Below are 17,576 nucleotides of genomic sequence, written 5' to 3' on the forward strand. Positions count from 1 at the left end.
AGCACTGCCAATTATTTTCTTCTTATGGAACTCAGTGCCTTCTACACAGTTACCCAACCAGGACCAACTGCTATGGAATGAAAAGCCTTCAGGTAAATGAACATGTTATCAGATCAGCATCTACCTTTTCACCTACAGTGAGAAGCATCTACCTTTTCACCTTCCAGTAAGAAGAAAGGGCTTCAGACAGAAGAGATTATTCAGGGTATTTCAGTTAGAGGCTGGGGAATGTGTAGAAAGAGACCATTCAGGTTACAACACAGTAAGAGAGCAGGGAAGTCCAGTAGTACAAGGCCAAGCTCTTCTGGGTTGCAATTTAAACATGATGTCTACAAAAAGAACATCTGTCTGTATCTTAACCTGGTATCTCCCATACAGAAATATGTCTAAAGCTTCAGATTAGCCAAATGACAATGCAGCTGTGACAAGGAGGCAGCAGAGAGAGACTTGAGAAGACAATGCCAAGGGAATGTCTCTGGGAGGAAAGCACAGAGGACTCCATGATCAACACACAAATATTTTTCCTCAGAATACTGTTTTTTTTCCTGTGTTACAAAAACCTGTAGTCTTGCCACTGCTACCCCTTGTAAAAAAGCACCAGCATTCCACATCCTTTTTGCTTGAATGGAGAATGACCAGCTTATCCCTGTGGTCCATTTCCCACTACCTCCTTGGACAGACATACTTGCAGAAATGAAGTCTCAAACATTGCTGATGTCTCATGAAAATGTCAAAACGATGGTAAAAGATCTGCTGAGAGCAAGCACTTAATCTCATCAGAACATCATACAAAATACTGTTCTGAAAGGTCAAAATTTCAATGACTGCAGTCAGAAAAACATTTGTACCAAGGTCTTCACTGCAGAAAACTCTATCAACACAGCTATTCCATAATCATTAAAACAGTTTATTTGACTTTACAATGAACACACTGAAAAGGTCATTAAAGGTTTTACTTGAGCAGAAATAGTTCTAGATTTCTTGTACAAAGTCCTATGAAAGCAGTATTACATGGATCAACCAAAAAAGACTTCTTCTCAATCATTTAGCAGCTGAGGATGCTGCTGTAGTCCAGCACATATTACTGCCAAGTAGGATTAGGGAACATTTTAACTCCTTAGGTGCTAAAGTAAAAGTTTAAAAGGCATGAAATCTAGATAGTAGAACATTTTTTCTAAAAACCTGATAATACATTAGATATATGCAGCTATAATGGACTAAATATGCACCACAGTACATCCCTTCTGGCAAGCCTGCTTCCTGCTGCAGGCTAGAACCATATTATTCTTTACAAGCTCAGGGGAAAACACACTCTGCATAAGAAAAGATTAAATAAAAGGCTATTTGTGTACATTTTCCATCACCACTTCCTCAACGTGGTACACACTATAATTCCTTCAAATACAATGAACAGAACAATTTACCAGACTCTTTTTGCCCTGCACTCCATGGTGTCTCATTGTACTCCCAATTCAGTTCTCTGGAAGTAACCAGCAAATAAATTACTAACCACTACTGACTTTAGGTAGCACAGCAATTTAGTATGTTAGAGAGAACACTGTCTGAATGAGACATGCAGTGGCTTTTGCAGATGAAAGGTGACAAGAACATTTTTATTTGGAAAATATTCACAAGGTCTTTTCACACAATTGCGACGGTTCAGTGCGTGCACATTCCAGTGTCAGGGTTATGATGAAAGAACTAAGCTCCAACACAGCCTCAAACTAATGTGCCTAAGGCAACAGTCTGTTGCTGTATTAAGTGCAAATGCAGTACCCATCACAGACATGACTCACAAATTTGGCAGATTCTACAGCATTTGACGATAAAAATATGACAAAACATTCTTGGTTCAGAAGTGAGAAATTCTTTTCTATTACAATTTTTTTTTAAGATTTGCACAATACTTGAGACAACTTTGTGCCTAGAACTTGCAATGCTGGGATTAGTTCTAGTCCTTTGCTATACCTATTGTGCAATCACAGAAACAGTGCCTTACCTCTCCCCTGCAGCAGTTTGCTCTACCAAATTTTAGCCAATATATCAAAAAAATTGAAGAAAAAAAAGCATCAGCCTAATAAACATATATATCAGAAATATGTGCCATGAGATAAATTGGACATATACATAATTACTCTGGAGACTCCTCAGATACTAGTTAACATATGGAACAGACTTATTGTCCTATCAGAGAGCATTTCAACATTTGAATTTCAAATGTTCAGATATCGAGATCCAAATGTAAGAATTGTACAAATCCTTCTGCAATAAGCAAAATAAACTACTTATTTGAATTCCATTTTATGAAGATGTCCTTTATAAAATAAAGTATAACAGTAAAACAGGCATGGGCAGTGACTACTCACAATCTCCAGAACAGCTTTTAATGTACTCTGAAGTACCGACTCATTGCATGCCAGACTACACTATAAAGGGATAGGATGAAGTCCCTAAAAAACAGCCAACACTCAGGCAGCAAGAGAGATTTTCCAATACTTCAGCTGGAACTTACCACTAGTTCCTACCAAAATAAGGAACATATCTCATAGTCTAGGAATTTCTACTAGGAAGAGAAAAAAATGAGAGGACATGCAACTCTCTCCTATGCAGAAAACAAACAAAACTTTTGCAGTGGTTTTGTTGCATTTGCCTATATAGCACTGTGGGCTCCTACTGATAATGCCTATTTTAAGAGCTTGAGTTTACCTGTGCTTGAAGTGTCAAGTTCCACAAATTTCACAACACTCTTCAATTGATTTCTGTGGTAGTAGTAGCACCTAGACTTCTCAAATTCTTTATAACAAATATTCTCTATTAAAGAGCATGACTAAATCTACAGCATTCTGATTAACCTTTAGTAAGATATTTTATTTTAACTAAACACATGCTTATCAGAGAATATAAGAACTTCCTTGTACATAGAATTAAAGAATAGTTGAGGTGAAGAGATATTCAGAGGTCCATTTAAGTCTCTGTTATATAGCCAGTCAGATATTTTCAGCTGTAGTTGAACTTTATACAGACCAGTCTGGGTTTGTTACTTGAGCAGGAAAACATAGTAAAAGAAATATGGAAAGTACAAAACTTCCTGACTGTAGGCACCTATAAATCATGCAGCAACACTTCTCAAGCAGCATACTGTGGAAGAAGAAAAAAACCTTGGCTCTAGATTTAATCTACAAAATCCTATTCACTGATTGAAAGCACCACAACCCAGTATGTCTTTGAGATGTGTTACATGGACTGACTTGAAGTTTAAAGATACTATGGGTTCATACACATGTCTCTTTAGAGAGATGATGCTGCAGTAACAGCTGTAGCTGAGCAAGAGAGCTCCTCTTCCATGTCACAGCTTGGTATTAGAAATACCCCTGAGCATCTTCCCAAAGGTTTTCTTGCAACTACATTAAATGTCAGCCAAACTTTAACTGAAACTTTTACTGGGGTAAGTTGGACATTTCCTGCCTCATAAATTCTCAACTAAAATTCCAAAATCTACCTGTCAGCATGAAACCAACATGCTGACAACCTGGTGAAGGTTTTGAGGAACCAATGACCACAAAAAGCTGCAGCACGTGGCTTCACCTGCTCCTAGAGAAAGACATTTCTATTTCTCACTCTTAACATGATTCCTGCTATTTCAACTTGTCTTGATTTCTACTTTCTTAAAGGGAAGAAAATGTCTACTTCACCTTTTGTTTTAAAAAAAAACCCCAACAACATCTTAAATAGAGAGCAGTACCTATCCCAGACTACTTCAAAGAAATTACTATTCATAAATCAAAACTACACCTCCCTTCACAAATATTAATTTATTTTCACAATATTGCTGGAAGATGAAAATAAATTACTTCCTTCATTTCACAGATGGCAAATTGACAGAAATAATGATGGGAAGAAAAAATGAAGTGAGGAGTTTGACCAATTTGCCACACTTGTAACATGAAAGATTTTATTTTTCAGATTATTTTGCATTAGACAGTAATTAATACTTGGTTATACCATAGCTACTATTGACTTAATTTTCAACTTCTGCAGCAATGAGTCCTTCCACTGCAGAAGGAAAAAGGTCAGTCTCAAAGCAGGTATCCTCATGTGAGGAAAGCACTTAGCATGTGCTCATAAAAAGCCCACAGCACACACAAATTCCAAAACAGACTGGAAAAATAGGTGATTTTCAGGCTCAGCTTTCAACTTCCTTCAACATGGACCTTCTATTCCCATAATCTTCTCCTAAGTTAGAGAACTGATTACAGCTTCTGCCACAGGACTCTTCTTGGAGCAGTGACCTAGACTGCACAAATGCATTTAACCCCAGAGATTCATACAGTTTACAATTTAATGTGGAATGTCAACAAAGGGCCATCAACTCATCATGGAATTCTGCTGTCTGCAGTGGGGCAAAAGAGCAGTGCTGCTCTTATATACAGCAGACAGCATTTCTGGTACAGCAGAAGGTGAAGGTTAGCCACACTGTAGAACACAGCAAGAAGTCATGCAAATATAGACAAGAAGCACTTGTTTCACTTCTTTTGCAACATACTCCTCCCATTTCCTTCCTTTACTTTCTCTGAAGTTTCCAGTCTCAAACAGATTCTGAGATCCTCCCACTGCAAATGTCACTACACATATCAAGATTATTTAAAAAAAATAAAAAATGAAAGCAGTCTGTTGGTATCACAATTGTAAACTTATATGGAATTAATTACTGCTTATGTCTTTCCAAGGAACTGCAAAAAATGCATAAAAACTAACATTTTGTCAAAATATCCTTGCAGGTGCTATGTCAACCAACTAAATATTGTTTGGCATGTAAGACCTAAAAATTACCAGCAGAGCACGACAGAGGAAAATGAGGAGGATCTCAGGTATCTATAAATGGCCTTTAAATTCTTCCACATGGATAACTGAACAGGGAAGAACTGAAAAAAAGCCAACAAAGTGTGGTAGGCTTTACTTCAACATCTCACAGCAGTATACTGATTATTGCAGACCAAGTATCCAAAAAGACAATTTTTAAAGGATGGGACACTCTCAAATAATTATTTAGATTCATGGACCCTAAATCTGTGTAAACCAAACTGCATCAAGATCCATCCAAAATAAGACACCAAGAAACTGCCAGCAAAGCCCTGTAAGGTGCTGAAAAAAGGTGAAAAGCAAAAGGAGGGAAAAGATGAATACTTTTCCCAAATGACTCTCTCTCTTCCATACTAAAAAAAAAAAAAAAAAAAAAAAAGCCTTTGGAATTAATCTGTTTACATAATGTTATTTAGGGTGAAAAACAATGTTGACAAACATGACCTGGACAGACAGGATGGCACAAGTTTGAAAACAGGTGAGTAGGGAGGATGGTGCTTTGCAACAGGGATCCCTAAAAAATACTTGATATAAACAGAGAGTTGAGAAGGTACCTGAAGGAACAGGTATCAAATACTATGAGTTATTTTTTTAATTTTTGATCAGAAATAGTGTCACAAGTCTGAAATCCTACATATTAGTTGTTTATTCATTGTTTAGTAGAAGGAACACATAGGGCCAAAGAACTCTCTTTACAGTAAGTACTCTCTGATTTTATACAGAAACAGTACAGATGTCTATATTCAGGACAGACTTTCAGAACAGCAGTTCTACCAGTTTAAGATTATGAGATCCTTCAATATTTCAGAAAAGTTTTTGAAGGCTGTGGGATTGCTTAATAGTGAAGCATGTACACTGGACACATATTACAAGTGAACTTGCAAACCCATAGTCTTAAGTAATTAGTAACTTTCACAACAGGCTTGGAAAAAGGTGACTTTCTAGAAAAGCATAGAACAGTAGGATGCTTGATATCACAATGGCATCCCAGATTGCACAGGAATGGCACAACCTTTATCAATAAGCTGGTATTATCTTGCAAAAAAAAGGCAGACCATTCTACTACCACTATCCATTCATATAATTTCCTCCCAATAACCAGGAAAAGTGCTGCATTGAAAGCATTTACATTTTATGAAAACACTGATTTTAAATTGAACAGCTTAAAGTACAAAAACTGCAAGTTTGTGGAACTTACATAACATAAACCAGATGATATTTTCCTTAAAGAATGGTTAGGAACTATTTAAAAGCAGAAACTCCTCCCTGATTCTGAGAGACTTGTGTTGAAGCTTCTCTTTATGCATATAGATACACACACCCTACCACAAAATGGGAAGGATAAGATGTAAGAAATTAATGTTTAGGAATAGGGTTATCTCTGGTAATCTCCTGGCATTATCAACAAACAGAAACAAACAAACAAACAAAAAAACCCACTGCCTCTCCCAGAATGGTGACAAATCTTCCTTTCAGAAGTCAGACATCAACCCTCATTTCAGTGTGGCAGGAGTGGCTCCTGCATAGTGACAAGAGGCATCATTCCTTCTGAACCACTTATACTATTTCTACAGCATTCCTTCATGTGAGCCAATAAGGAACTGAACCAGTGCCAGAATTCAAGATGAATCTGAAGGACACTTGTCAGTATTGTATTATTCTCAAGTGCATTTCTCTATTCTCAGATTAAACCTTTGTCTTTTCAAGGAGGATACTAGCATTATTGTTCTCACACAGTCTGGCTGTTCTGCAAGGAATCACTGGAAAGAAACTAACAGAACGAACCAGTACAAACTGAACAGATTGAATAAATAATTGTTTTTCTTTTTTAAAGAATTCCAAAGGATCATAAAAAAGGACTAACTTCCTTTGCAGACAGACTCAATATTCAAATAATAATTTCTGAATAAATTCTCTTATTGCTAACTATACTTCAGCTACTTTTCATATTTCTCCTTCGGCAACTGAAAATAAGATTGTTTCACTTTCAGTTTCTCACTCATAAGCTTACTCAGAGTCAAGCACTGGAAAAGACTTTTTCCATTAAGTTATAGCACAAGTAGTGTACAGAAGACATTTCTTTCTTCAAAAATAAATATCAGAATCTGCATTTTTAACAGGAGAAATGAAATGCAAAGAAGTCCTACTATGCAACCAGCTAATTAGTAATTAAAATAGTTTTAAATAAATTACTTAATTAAGAATCTGCATAGCAGAACTATAGTAGAATGTACCACAGCTTTACAAGACTACCACACAGAGGCAGTACAGGAAGAATGCATCCTTTGATTATTAAAAATTAAATTAGGCAGGAAAAACACACTAACTACAACAGCTGAAAAAAAGCTGTATTACATATTTGAATAATAAAAAAGTTTGACAGTTTTATAATTTATCAAGCCTTCCACAATAAGTTCAAAGAATCCCAACAGACTAAGTAAAATTAGAACATAATATTTTACTTGGGCAAAATTCCAGGTTCAACTGGCCGTGACCATAGGCACACTGCTCTAGCTGAGCCTGCAGGGAGCCTGGGAGGGAATAGATGAGAGGGTCAGAGGGGCCTTCTGACCTCAGCCAGTCTGTGATTCTGTCCCATGAATCAGAAATGCAGATGATCTTTACCTCAGCAACAGAATGGCTACAGGTTGTTCTCTCCTCCTGCTGACACCTTCAGCATAGGACAAGGTCTGTGCCTTCTGTCTTCTCCAGAAACTTCTGCTATGTAGTCAGGACAGCTTCTATTCTAACAAATCCTCACATAGGGGCCAGAAGAACCAGTGCATCATGTGAGTATGGGTGTCACACCCCAACTGTATTAGGACAACTATGTAGAATGCAAACATTATATCCCTACTGAGGGAAAGACCTGGGTGTCAAAATAAACTTTTACATGGAAAAACAACCTCACCTCTTAGAATAAGACACAGAGTCTCTGGAGTGCCTAAAGGGATTGCCCTTTATTCTCAATAGTCTCTCAAAATAAAGGAGATCCTTCATTCTACAAAGAGGAATTCTATCCCAAGGAAATAAAAATATGCTAGCCCAAGAACTCTGGCTCTTAGGAGCCAAAGGCACTTATTGCAAAATCCATTACTCCTCCCTTTAAAGCTACAAGTCTATAAACTTGAATGTTCACAGGTGCTTCCTCTTGAGTCTTTTTTAGGATGAGCTATGGGTTCAAAGGAAACACCTGCACAGTTCAGCTTAATATGATACACTCTTTAAATTACTTGGAGAAGTGGAGCTGTAAACGTCAGGTTTGATCTACTGGTTATTACTTAAAGATGCAACTAAATAAGTATTTTTCAATTAAGAAAGACTATTGCATATGCAGAATCAACCAGAATAAAACTTAAAAGCCTTTTTATCAGTACATAGTACTTAGACAAACCTAAGATAAGCAAACCTACTGCCAAGCAATTTTCAACTCCTGCCACAGGAACATACTTTCTCTCTGGAAACTTACAGATCTCCAGGACAAGATATTTCATAACTATGCCATACACTATTACTAGAACCTCAGTAATTTATGTTTAAGTCTTCATAAACTAATGATTAATTTGTCAATCTAAGCTCAAGAAAACCCACAACTTATGTGCAGCACTGCCACAAAGAGCATTATTTAAAACACACACAAAGGCCCTTCACAGGCTAAGAACAGATGAACTGCCAACACCTACTCACAGTCCTTCAGCTATAGCAGGATTCAGGACAGGTAAAACAGGTAGCTGGAGTGCTACCATTCATAAGAAGAATCTAAAGCAGAAGATGCAGGACAGAAAGCAATCTTGGCTTACTCGTGGGTTACCAACTGGATAACAGAGGTTTCTGTCCAGGTTGAGTTGTGAAAACATGCAACATATTCAACATGCTTTATTGCCACCTCTTGGCCATCACTAAATCTCACAAAAATAACAACAAAATCATCTGTCATCTCCTACAGAAATAATCTTTCTTCAGGGAAAAAGAGACAGCGAGGGAACAGATGGAGAGGAAACAGAACAAGCAGAATACTGTTTGAAGACAAGTATAACTATTTAGGGCTGTAAAACTACAGTGAATACTGCAGTTAACTTTCATTGAAGTTTTACTGTGTCATCTGGAGAATAGAAGGAACTGGAAAGCAAACAGCCATTATTTTCAAGATAAAAACCAGGATTATTTTTTAAATTTGCTTTAAAAAGGTAAAACGTGTCAAAACACCCGTTTCTTCTTGAAGTCAAAAGATCAATAGATTAGCATTACCCACACATGAAAGAGAATAACACTAAATGAAAGGCCCATTTTTCCTTAATAATTAAACTAGTAGTATGAACCCATATTAGCAGGTTGCTGAAGAGCACAAAGCACCACAGAAAGTTGACTTCTCTCAGTTAGGTGTTTGTTGCACAGACCATTGAAGGAAGCAAACAAGAGGAAGACATTTCCACAAACCAGCTAAGATAGTTACCTGGCCAACAGAGCTTGAAAGGTTTGATAGCCAGATACCTCTTTAAAAGAACTGATGCAAAAGGCTTGGAAAGAGAAGGGAAACCATAGGAAATGTCTTTATACACAAGCTCATTTCTGCTGTCATGAAACAAGATCTACCACAGAACACTTGAAAATATGTAAGAGTTATTTGGGGTTTGTTGCACTGAATACATTCTGAAGCCCAGAAAGGAAGGGGGGGAAGTGCTTTCTACCTCTGATGCTTTCCAGCCTCATGAATCTAAGACACAATGCAAAGAAAGAGCTGTTCCACTACACTCTAGCTCCAGCAGGCTACTCATGGGTAGAAAGCAGATGACAGGACCAGAGAAGAAAATGCATAGTTTCCCTCCTCAGAGTACATTTTCAGTTTTTGCCTCTAATATAGCCAGTAATTCTGTCTCTAATGTTGCTAATGGCTTTTCTTAACATAAACCAGTGTAAAATCAACCCTCTTGTGACATTAACACTACCTAGAGCACTCTGTGTAGAAGCTATGAAAATTATGAGCATTTATTCATCTGTTGCTTGCAAAAGACAAAAGCAGTTGCAGCAGACATAAGGATGCTTCATCAGATCCAGGGAAATAATCTAAAATAAACAAAGGCAAAGTTATACTCTCAAGGGCTTCATGTCTCTACATGAATATTTAGTCTTTAAGCAGGGTGGCAATAAAGATCCTCAACTGCCTCCGTAAGCTTACAGAACTTTTAAGACTTTTCTAGGTTCTGGAATAATAATGAACTGACAAGAAAAAAACATAAATGTTAGCAGAGCTCTGACTTCTGTTAATAAAATCATTCAGTGTAATAACACAAAATGCAAGACTTAGTTTGTGCTAATATTTATTTCATACCATCTGTCACTAGAGTCTAAGTAGAGTCTAATGATGTAGTTAAAAAATAGTTTGATTTGGAGACTAAATGACCAATCAACATTTGTAATACTCCATCTGCAATAGAATACGGAAAAGAAGAAACACCAGCCATGCCCAGCCCATCAATTTGTTAACAGGATCCAAAAAAATATAAGTAGGTTGTACTGAGTGTTTATATTAACAGTGTGGTAGCAGGTTAATCATTACATATTTTGTGATCAATAGTTTTTTCCAGTTTTAAAGAGGACCAACTCCACTAGACTCTCAGGCAATTTCATCGGCCTAAGATTGTCTAAACATGGTCAATCAGTTCAACAAATACAATTCGTTTTCCTGCCTGTATGCCCAAAACTGAGGAAGAAGTTGTGCATACCAAGGAAGAAGTTCTAAATCAGTCATTTCTAGGTGCCTATATTTCCACTAAAAAGGATACCCAAGACTTAAGTTAAAGCTGCAACAGCTTATGGAGTTACTAGCAATTTAAGCAGACATCTAAGGGTGCAAAGAACTTGTTTTTTGAGAATGACTGATGACCACTGATTTATAAACAGATATTCAACTTTCAGTGTATGCTTTAAATCATACGGTTAAGTGGTAACATAGCAGTACCTCCTGCATCTATTGACAAGCAAACACAGAAGCTTCACACAAGCACTCATGCAGCCTGCTTATTAAAAGGCCCTTTCCTCTAAGAAGTCACCTATTGTGCAAGCCTGTTAGAAGAAACTACACACAGACTTCAGTTTGTGGAGTGGAGTTTGCTTTCTTACACAACATCTGTCCTAAGCTTTAATGTCTGTAGTATTCTGAGTTCACAAACAATTTTGAATAATCCTCTGGGTGGGAGAAGAACACACAGAGTGATGGCAATAGAAAGGCAGAAATATTTATATTTGAAAGACTGAGCTGTCATCTTTCTGAAAGATTCAAAGACACTGTGATCAACAGCCCACACTCAGTGATTGCTACAGAAAAGCCAGGAAATAGGAAAAGGGACTCCCACACCACACTGAAAAATGGACATTGCCACAAGAAAGCCATCATGGCCCTCTGGGTGCCAAGAAAAACAATGTTACTCCTTGACATTTTAGCTTGCACAACACATACAGAAAAGTAGAACTATTAAGGGAGGAGGTGGAGTGCAAAAAGACACAGTCAGTCAATGGTTTCACCATTACCTTCCCAAAGAAATACTCTGATGTACCTCAAACCCTACAATTTTATTTGAATAGACCGTTTCTCAAGCTTGCACAGAAACCTACTAAATTCACAGAGGGTGAGATTAAGGTCCCCAGGTGATCAAGTCACAAGGTCAGCAGGGAGTCTGAATTTCCATCTCAAAGAATGAAGAAAAACACCTGCACAGACCTCAAACAGTAAGAGCAGCTGAAATACCTTGGCACCTCAGATAATGCTGAAGATGTGTTGCTCTGGGGATTTTTACCCAGCAAACTGAACTATACTAAGGATTACAGAAAAAAGAAGGAAAGAAAGCACAGGTTCCTTGCAGCTACACAGCACCTGCACAGCAGCTCACCCACGTCCCTTACCTACAGCAACCAATACTTGAGGACAACCACACTACCTTCAACTTGCATACTGAAAAACAGCCATACCCTTGCTGTTTCAAAATTAAGAGAGGAGGTGCCCCCAACCTCCAAATCATGGCTTGTCAATAAACAATTATTTTAATAATAGTTAATGATTTCTTATAGACATCATGATCTCACCCTTTCCTAGCATTCCAAGATTAGACAGTTTTTTCCTGGAACATAAGTACGTTTGGATGGCTCCACATCTGTCCAATAGCTTTTTGTTCCTATAAGCATCACCACTCATTCACTTCTCTCTATTAAAGATTTGTTTGATCCCATGAACTACCTTGAAAATTCAGAGGCATAGGATTCCCTTTCTTCCATATCATATGGGCTGCAGAAGAAAGGCATGGAACACAGTGACAATGTCCAGGCAATTTCCATAGGAGCTCTAGCTAATAATACCGATACTAAATAATAATACTGATACTGGAATGTGCTGCTTAGGGAGGTGGTGGAATCAACACCCCTGAAGGTGTTTAAGAGAAGACAGGACATGGCATTTAGTGCTACAGTCTACTTGACATGACACTGCTTGGTCCTAGGTTGGACTCAAGGACCTCAGAGGTCTTTCACAACCTAATTGATTCTATGATTCTGCAAAATACTTATTTTATTTCGGAGTTTAAAGTAAAAGAAAAAAACCCCAAACCTTTAATTTCTTATTGCATACATAGTCTTTAGGAAAAAAAAAAAAAAAAAAAAAAAACAACAACAAAAAAAAAAAACCAAAAAGAAAAACCCTCCCCAAAATCCTCCAAACCAGAACAAAAAAACCCAACCAAACAAGACTGAACATTATCAATGATACCTCGAGAGTCTGACAGGAACTAGAATGAAGAACTGAGCAAGTGAGCCTGCATCCTCTCATTCTCTGCCCTTCCTTTGTTGCCTGCTGTCACCTGTGCAGCGCGAGTTGCCGCGCTCCATCCCCAGCGGCGGCTGCCTGGCGCTGGCAACGAAGGCAGGGAACGCGTTCTCCTGTCGAGCAGCCCGGCAGGGCCGGCACCGGCGGAGCAACTCCCGAGGCTGCAGGGAGCAGCCGAAATTCCCGACACGGAGGCGGGGCGTGTGTGTAATGTGCGTGTGTGTCTGTGCGCTGTGTGTGCCCTGTGTGTGTACACTGCCATGCCGCGCTCGGCACCCGCGTGCCGCTCGCCCGTGCCGCCTCCCCAGCTTCCCCGCACATTCCCGGCCCGGCCTCCCGCGGGAACCCCCCGCAGGCGCCGGGCCCCTCACGCCGGGCGGCGGGGCAGCGGCCGGGCTCGGCGGGCCAGGCGGTGACAGCGGCGGCCATGGCTCCCGCCGCGGCGCTGACGGGCTGACAGCGCGGCCGGACGGAGCCGGGCGTGAGGCGCGGTGCCCGCTGCCCGGGGGGACACGGCGGCAGCGGTGACACCGCTGAGGCGGGCACCGGGTGGGCGCTCCCCGGGCTGGGGGACGAGGGGGCGGCATCCCGCGGGCACCGGGTGGGGCCGGGGGTCCCCGAAGGTGCGCTCCAGCCCTTACCTTCTCCCGGGAGCGCGGCAGCGGGACGCGTCCTTCTCCTCCTGCTGCTCCTGGGTCTGTGGACGGCGCGGCCGCGGGGAATCGGGCAGGGCAGCGAGTGCCGCTCGCAGTGCCCAGGGGCTGAGGCTCAGCCGCGGCTCCGAGGGCTGGGGCTGTCGGGGATTGCTAACACCCCGCCCGCCCTTCTTTCTTTCCTTCCTTCCTTCACTGCCTCCTTCCTTCTCTCCCTCCCTCCCTCCCTCCCTAGCCCTCTCTCTCTCCCTCCTTCGCTCTCTCTCTCTCCCTCCCTCCTTTCCTCACACCCCGCGCCGCCGCTCGGCTCCCCCCGCCCCCCTCCCAGCGGCGCTCCCATTGGCCGCGCGCCGCCCACGTGGGCATCGCGCACGGCTCGGGACGCGGGCGAGCGGTGCCGCTGCCAACGACAGAGCGCTCGGGGCGGGGTGGGCACCGCACCTCTTCTCGCCATTCCCAGCGCCGTCCCTATCCCGAAGGAGACGGGCGCGGACGCCCGCAGGGCGACGGGAAATAACGGGCTCGCGGGATGCCACGGACGGACGGGGCTGAGACGGGGAATAGGCGCGAGCAGTGCGCATGCGCGAGGGGGGTTTGCCGGGGCAGCCGCGCATCCTCTTGGGCTGCGGCCGCTGGAACCTTCTGGAAATGGCGGCGGCGGTCCTGGTCACGGGGCGAGGTGGCGGACGAGAGCTATTCCGGTCCCTGCCGCGGGACGGGAGACGACCTACAGGCACCAGAGCGCCCCGCTTTGCCTCGCCCCGTCCTGTCGCTGCCGCCCCCTCCCCGGGGAGGGGTTTTTCCGGCGGTGATGGCGCAGTGAGTTTTAACTCTCCGGCGTAGTGCGCGTGCGCGGCGGGCGCAGCCCATCTCTTTCCATCCCATCCTCTTCCATCCGATCCCATCCGCGGGCGCTAGCGGGTACGGAGGGGCTGCGGCTAAAGGCCCCGCAGTGTTTGGGAGAAGCCCCCGGACGCAGGTGCGTGTGGCGCAGCGCCAGAAAGCCCGGGGTGGCCACTGGCTGTCGCGAAAGGCTGTGGGATGCCGATCCCGCCGCGCCTGGGGGTCTGGTCCTTGCTGCATCCCCCTTCCCCCCCGCTCAGACACAATCCCCCCCGCTCAGACACGCCTGCGTTAGCAGGACAAGACAACCTCTGGGTTTCCGGACTAGATTTTTGGGGGTGCCCTGATTGCACCAATGAGCCAGACGTCAGACACATCTCAGGGGTTACGGAATTGACTGGTGATGTCGCCCTAGTTGGCAGCCTTGGAAAGGGGTCATTCATCTGCACTCGTGGAAGGTTTTGCATTTGCTTGTAACAGCAGTAGTATACGGCAGGACTTAAGGAACACTGGTGCCGTCCTCGTGGGTTTTCGAGTAATGCTCTCCAGATCGCTTCTGGGAGGTGCTGAAGGGCTGCCAGGTGTAGCATTTTGACATGGCAGCTAAACAAAATCCTTTAGCATAGTCATAATTGCCGTGGCCACTCTGCTGCTGGATTACTGGGTAGAAATTCCTTAATATTTCCTATTCATCGGGAAAGTGTTGATTTGGTTTTGGGTTTTTTGTTTTGTTTTTTTCAGAATTAAAAGATTACTTTGGATAAAGTAATGCATGGATAAAGCATGGATAAAAGATGGCATCAAAAATCCCTCATATTCCCATGCTCCATGGTTTATTGTTCAGACAAACTTCTCTCATTTGCTTTCACAGTCTTCCTGTACAAATGCTGGTACAGATCATTTGTGTTGTTAAGGAACTTGCCTTCACTTTCATTTGATTCTTTTGGTGTCCAGTGGCCAGGACACACTGTCAGTGTGAGTGACCATGTAACAAAGGGAGTTGCCTTCCTCCTATTCTTTTGTAATTGGTTGATGGCAGAGACCATCTGTAGCAGTGGCAAACTCATTGAATAGCAGACAGCATATGGAATGTCAGCGTAAGTGGAGTAAGACCAGTTTCCAAAGGCAGAATAAGTTTTCTTCTCATGGTATTATACAGGGATCCACACTGTAAAACGTGACAGGCTACAGGTGTGGCCTGCACTGTGTTACTGCATTTTGGTCCTTGTGCACGAGTAGTGTGGAGTTCCAGGAATTTGGTGTGTGTTAGGTTCACAACCAGCAACTAAAATAACAGGGAAGGAGTCTCATGAGCAGTATCTGCAGCAGCAGATGTTAAGATCTGATAATAATATCTATCAGTAACTGGAAAAAAATACTGTTCCTTAAGCCTTTTGTAACAACTACTGTTTGGACTAATGAAAAGCATCAGTCAGTTGACTGCTAGTTGCTACTCTGCATTCTTTTCTTGCCCTTGTTTCCAGCAGCCCCTCCCTTTTGCATCTGGCACAGCTGCAAGATGCTTTTGTAGCTGCAGGGTGTTGGTGTGCATAGGACTTACCTTGATCTGCCCTCCACAGGGGAACATCCTGTGTCACCAGCCCTGTGAACTACTGATCTTAGGACAAACAGGTCCAGCACTGGTGGAACTGTGTCATTGCTGAATTCAGTCTAGTAACTGAAAAACTGAGAATTTCTGAGTGCCATACAAAAATCTGACATAAGAACTTGCAAGATGCCACCCAGGTGAAAGCATGTGCAGTTTCTTTTGCTTCTTTATCTTCCACTTTTAGAGAATTAATATAGTATGTGAGCTAATTTTTCCCTCATTCAAGGACAGGCAAACAAGACTACTGAAAACAGAATCAGTTCTGTTGCTGCTGCAGTACCAGTTTCAGGAATGTTTTGACTGGTGCTGTAATTGACTCATTTTTTACTTAACTCACCACCCAGTACTCTTACAATCCAGGATATTAACCACTCAATTAAAACTGCAGAATTGCAAGTGTGTAATTATTTGACAGGTTAGTTCTACTGCCTAGAATTAGTATTAGTGAGCCTCTGCTATTGAGGATAATGAAAATTATGTCCTGTTAATATTTGTTACCAAAAATGTCCTACTACTAGTAAAATACAATTTTTTTTACTACTAGTAAAAGCAAGCACAAGGTATTATCTATTCAAAAACATAAAACTTGGATGTATCAATTCTTGCACTGTTCTAGAATTCTTTCATAATGATCACCTCGTTAATTCTCATCACAATCCTGCATAAGTTACCATTGTGAAAATAATGAAAATAATTTATTGTATATAGTAAAAGCTACATGTAGCAAATGCAGAATACATATTTCTACTTCAGATGTTTGAAATGTTCAAACAAAACCTGAAATAATGTGAATTTTTTTTAACCATTTAATACAATGATTGTCCAAACGTTTTTGGGGAGAAACCAGGACCATAAAACCTCATACAATTGATGAATGAAGTGGGCAAGATGAGAGAGAAAAGTAATAGTTATTTTCTTATTTCTCTACCATCATTTCACAGTCCTGTAGCTGCCCTCCAATATTCAGTTTATCAGATTTCTGCCATGCAGTATGTGTAATGTAAATTATCCTTTTCTAGTCAAGTGATTGGCAGATTCTCACATGTTGCATCAAAATGACTGACAGCTTGTCTGTGGAACATCACTAACAATCTCCAAAATATGGGAGCTGTGGAGGTCCATGTTCTGCTAATGAGATAAGACATCAGAATTGTCATGTGCAGATGGAATAAACTGCTGAGAAAAGTGGGATGCAAATTCAGTCTGGCTTTAAAAATGGGTGGATTCTGGCATTCTAGAGCTTTGTTTTTTGTACAGGTGGAAGTTTCAAGCTTGGCAGGTCCAAAACTTTGTTTCCCTTCAAAACTATTATGCAATACCATAGGATTTCACTGTTACAAAACCAGGAATAACTGCAGCACAGTATAGTTCCACAATGCATGCAACAGCCTCACTTGTATTCAACATACACTTGAGAGGTTAGAATAAGGTAAGGCTCTAAGAACTAGAATACAGTTTTGTTGCTGCAATGGAACAGTCAGCATAGGCAGACTGGGATACTAAAATGAGTCTGTCTTTGCATCAAGATGTGAGATGCCGTCTGCCTCATTTCATGTCTCTAGAGAAGTGCCACATAGTGCCAGATGCCTGGCCTGCTACAAGGCCTGGGGCTATTACAAACATGGAGTGACCTTTCAGAAGAGCATTCAGAAACTTTAAATGACAGATAGGATTTCAATCCATGTACTATTTTTTCCTGTGCCCTATGTTCTGTACTACTTCTATGTAAGATTTTTTTTTGTGCTTGTTTGGAAACTGCTTCACTCATGGGTTGCATGAATTTATTGAATTTTCTTTT

The 17,576-nt window shown here is 41.4% G+C and overlaps 2 protein-coding genes across 2 annotated transcripts in view; both read right to left on the bottom strand.

The window, feature by feature from the left end:
* ANKRD12 (ankyrin repeat domain 12) overlaps window positions 1–13,594 on the bottom strand; it is a 58,556-nt gene extending 44,962 nt beyond the window's left edge. The window contains exon 1 of the mRNA XM_079299676.1: window positions 13,315–13,594. The gene's annotated coding sequence lies outside the window, so the exon portion shown is untranslated. The remainder of the gene's footprint in view (window positions 1–13,314) is intronic.
* TWSG1 (twisted gastrulation BMP signaling modulator 1) overlaps window positions 1–13,624 on the bottom strand; it is an 83,278-nt gene extending 69,654 nt beyond the window's left edge. Inside the window, exon 1 of the mRNA XM_079299677.1 lies at window positions 13,615–13,624. The gene's annotated coding sequence lies outside the window, so the exon portion shown is untranslated. The remainder of the gene's footprint in view (window positions 1–13,614) is intronic.
* Between the last annotated feature and the right edge of the window lie 3,952 nt (window positions 13,625–17,576).

This window comes from Erithacus rubecula (genome assembly GCF_903797595.1).
Source record: "Erithacus rubecula genome assembly, chromosome: 3".
In the NCBI taxonomy this organism is placed as follows: Eukaryota; Metazoa; Chordata; class Aves; order Passeriformes; family Muscicapidae; genus Erithacus; species Erithacus rubecula.